Source organism: Canis lupus, chromosome 22, assembly GCF_011100685.1.
Source record: "Canis lupus familiaris isolate Mischka breed German Shepherd chromosome 22, alternate assembly UU_Cfam_GSD_1.0, whole genome shotgun sequence".
Classification (NCBI taxonomy): domain Eukaryota; kingdom Metazoa; phylum Chordata; class Mammalia; order Carnivora; family Canidae; genus Canis; species Canis lupus.
Window position 1 is genome coordinate 12,879,676 of NC_049243.1, and position 4,730 is coordinate 12,884,405.

The 4,730-nt window shown below is 34.1% G+C and overlaps 1 non-coding gene across 1 annotated transcript; it reads left to right on the forward strand.

Moving 5' to 3' along the window:
* Positions 1-1,727: 1,727 nt before the first annotated feature.
* Positions 1,728-1,829, forward strand: LOC119865281. The gene has a single exon (XR_005376659.1). It is a non-coding gene; the product is annotated as a U6 spliceosomal RNA (small nuclear RNA).
* Positions 1,830-4,730: the final 2,901 nt, after the last annotated feature.

Below are 4,730 nucleotides of genomic sequence, written 5' to 3' on the forward strand. Positions count from 1 at the left end.
AGAGGAACAGTCACCATAGCTGTCTGAAGAGTCTGTAGTGATGGACAAGTTGGAACTTGCAGGAAAGTCTGAAAAACCTTGCATATCTGGAAGCTGAAATACAACCATGAGAAAACTTGTGAAGATCAAGAACCTTTTTTTTTTTTTATAATGGAAAGTTTCTTCTTTTCTTTTCTTTTCTTTTCTTTTTTTTCTTTTCTTTTCTTTTCTTTTCTTTCTTTTCTTTCTTTTCTTTTCTTTTCTTTTCTTTTCTTTTCTTTTCTTTTCTTTTCTTTTCTTTTCTTTTCTTTTCTTTTCTTTTCTTTTCTTTTCTTTTCTTTTCTTTTCTTTTCTTTTCTTTTCTTTTCTTTTCTTTTTTCTTCTTTTATTGGTGTTCAATTTACCAACATACAGAATAACCCCGGTGCCCATCACCCAATCACTCCCACCCCCCGCCCTCCTCCCCTTCCACCACCCCTAGTTCATTTCCCAGAGTTAGCAGTCTTTACGTTCTGTCTCCCTTTCTGATATTTCCCACACATTTCTTCTCCCTTCCCTTATATTCCCTTTCACTATTATTTATATTCCCCACGTGAATGAGAACATATAATGTTTGTCCTTCTCCGACTGACTTACTTCACTCAGCATAATACCCTCCAGTTCCATCCACGTTGAAGCAAATGGTGGGTATTTGTCGTTTCTAATGGCTGAGGAATGTTCCATTGTATACATAGACCACATCTGCTTTATCCATTCATCTTTCGATGGACACCGAGGCTCCTTCCACAGTTTGGCTATTGTGACCATTGCTGCTATAAACATGGGGGTGCAGGTGTCCCGGCATTTCATTGCATCTGTATCTTTGGGGTAAATCTCCAGCAGTTGTGTGGAATCAGAAATCCCCGAATAGCCAGGGGAATTTTAAAAAGAAAACCATATCTGGGGGCATCACAATGCCAAAAGATCAAGAACCTTTAAGAAAGCTTTAAGAAGCCACTTTGAAAAATCGCTTCACTGTGAAAACCACTGCTTCTAAGGGAACTGTCACTCTTAAAGCTCTAAGTAGCAGGTTTTGTGCTGTTTCTGGTCAACTCTAAAATCAGAGGAAACATATTGCAGCTGCCTCTATTTATCACCATGCCTGTATACCACAACCTACCGAGTAATGATCACTGCTTCCTTTCTGTCTTCTAAATATTACCACTTTCCTTTCTTAAGTCTCACCTAGAACAGTATAGGTGGCATATTATGAGAAGCAATTTTCCCCAGCCTCGAGTAGGAGTAGTAGTGTCAAACAGATAAGTTACCATCTAACATATTTTATTAAGAAGAGGGCATGGTTATCTGGGGGGGGGGGTGAAGTTACTCTCTTCTAAAGTAATATAAATTATCCATTCTTTTCTAAAAATCTATATAAAATATCTAAAAAGTGTGTTTTTTGGTAATGTAATAGGTAGAATGATTTTTTTAATAACATTTGGTCTGTATAGGATATTGGCAAAAACAAAGTCTTATAAGTAAAACTGATGAAAATGATTTTATATTTGATTTTTAATAATTATATGAGGAGAAATTGAATTATATGGGTCTTGGTTAAATCCTACACACACACATATTTTCTCTCACCTTAAATTTTTAATTAGAAGTGAGATTTTGTATGAATTATTACAGCTTATATTATAGGATAGGAATGGCCTAGAGACAGAACAAAGCCAGTTGTAATGCTAACAATATAGCCACCACTCTGCTTGCTTGAACAGCACAAAAACTAAAATTGGATAGATGCAGAGAAGATTAGCATGGCTCCTATACAAGGATGACATGCAAATTTGGAAGCATTTTATATTTAAAAACAAACAATAACAAAACAATATAATCACCCCTAAATAAAAAGACACTATTGTACCATCAGAAGATTTATTCAAAAAGTAAAAGTTGCGATTACTTATAAGACCATGTGTTTTTTTAGTTCTTACATATATATATTAGCATAAAATATTATGCACATAGATTTCCTTCTAGAATATTGCCTATTGTATACTCAAATTTTTTTCCCTTACCCATTGAGCAAGCCCATACTATGCCTGTCTGAGCCACCATCATTTCTTTCCAAAGCTCTTGAAATATTCTCTTAACCTTCCATCTTGTGTTTACTTTTGCATTCCCACTACATGCTTATTTTCAGCACATTGGCCAAAACAATCTTAGTAACTTAAGTCACATCATGTTATTCTTCTGTCAAACTCATGAAACTTCATTTCACTCATAGTAAAAGATAAACTAAGTACAGTGACCTATTTTGTCCTCTTCTATCCAACCAATTGTTTCTTAGATGTAGTTTTCCAGTAATCTCCCAGGGAGCACAAAATTGGTCTTTTTGCATTTTTCTTTAATATTGCAGTCATGCATGCTCATATTTCAGGGTCTCTTGAATGAAACCTTCAGTTTCTTGTACTAAGAAAGTTGTCCTAGATATTAACAACCTGTTCACCCATCTGTACTGACATTTTCTTAAGTATCACCTCTCTCTGTGTGATCTGATCTGGACACCCCTAACAGAAATGACCATGAAGCCTCACCACTGAGGAGAAAAAAAAAAAAAAAAAAAAAGACCACAAAACATCCCATTTGCTCATCAATACCTGTCACTTCCCTGATTTATCTGTCTTCTTATGTTTCACCATCTAATATGCTATATCATTTTTTATGTGGATGCTTATTTTGCAGAGCCTTGCTCTTAAACAACAAACTTTCTGAGTTCATAGGTTTTCCCTTCTTTTGGTCCTTGTTGAATCCCCAATAATTAGAAGAGTATAGGAAGCACAAGAGTTGCTCACTGAGTATTTGTTGAATGAGAAAATGATATGAATAAAAATGTCAAGTATTTGGAAATTTTGGTAATATTTAATATCTTAATACATATATCAGATATTTGCACAATACAGTCTTTAAGCATGAATTTGAACTGTCATCAAGTCATGAACATGAAAAAAACAATAAAATTATGCAGTGATGATTTCTGTCATATTAATATTGAAATTTAGTGCTTTTTAGAAAAGCCTGCCTACAAGCTTTCTCAACACAAATCTGAAGTCAATAAGGTTGTGATAATCACATGTTACTTCCGAACACTTAGAGATACACACTTCTTTCACATGAATACTTACATAAAAATATTGTTTGTCTTAATAAAATTCAGATATGTTTCTGCTAACTACCTTGTACCAAGTCAAATGTGCATAAGCCTTCAAGTCAAAAGTAAAATGAAAGAATTGAGCAGGAATCACTTTCTGATAGAAACAAGTGTTATCAGTGCTAAATCCAGTGGAAATATTCTATTTGAAGCATTGAGTTTTGATGTATAAATTATATGAAAATTATAATAACTTTGGCTGCTAAATTAAAGAATAGATAGTAGATAAAAACCTTTGGATTACCTAAATACTAGACTATGAAATTTAAAGAAGATAAAATATACCTGAATTTGTTTATTCTGTTGTGAAAGATACTATTACAGAGCAAAACTTACTGGATATCTCACATGTCTATAGATAAAAATCTGATAGTCCAAGGAAAGCATATTTCAAATCTAAGTCACAAACTATAGCATAAAATTTAATTTTAAATGTTCATTAGAGGAAGTGTATATGCCTCTTTTGCAAAAAAAAAAATACATTTTAAATTGTAAGGCACAAGGTTTTTTAAAAATGTGATTGATGCCTGGGCACCTTCAAAGATGAGTGGATATTCATTTATGGAGAAAATAAATCATCCAAAATATTTATATGTAATATAATAAATGAAGACTGCTTTCCTATTAGTTTTTCAGATTTTCAGAAGTATTGAGATAAAAAGTAATAAAAATTAAATTTTTAGAAAGTTGCAATTGTATATTTTGAACAAAAACTATATGCAGTGTCAGCATTGTTAGTTTTATACTTTGACATTAGAAAAACTGCCTATGACACTAAAATTATATTTAAACTTTGTATTAATTAATGTATTCTATATCTGTATAGGAGTTGTTGCAGATAAGAGATTGCCTATTTGCATATTAAAAAAAACTATATAAAAATCAAGTTCCCATTAATCCTTGTCCCCACATACAGCCTTCCCCAAACTAACATCCAATGCCAGAGTGGTACAGATGTCTATATAGGGGAGGTTTTGCCCCTGTGTGTATGTTGTGGTGGTGGCAGTAGTATATGGGAGCTCTGTGTACTTTCTTTATTGGTTTGTTTCGAGTTTTAATTTAAAATCTAGTTAGTTAACATATAGTGTAATATTAGTTTCAGGAGTAGAATTTAGAGATTCTCCACTTACATGTAACACCCAGTACTCATTACAACAAGTGCTGTCCTTTTATTTTTCTTTAAGATTTATTTATTCATGAGAGACACAGAGAAAGAGAGGCAGAGACACAGAGGGAGAAGCAGGCTCCCCAAAGGGAGCCTAATGGGGGTTTGATCCCAGAACCTGAGATCACTCCCTGAGCCGAAGGCAGACGCTCAACTGCTGAGCCACCCAGGTGTCCCACCAGTTTTGTCCTTAATGCACGTCACCTAGCTGGCCTATCCCCTGCCCACTTCCTCTCCAGCCACCCTCTTTGTTCTCCATACTTAAGGGTCTGTTTTATGGCTTGCCTCTCTTTTTTCCTCCCCCTATATTCATCTGTTTTGTTTCTTAAGTTCCACATATGATTGGAATCATACATTGTCTTTCTCTGACTTATTTCACTTAGCATAATACAC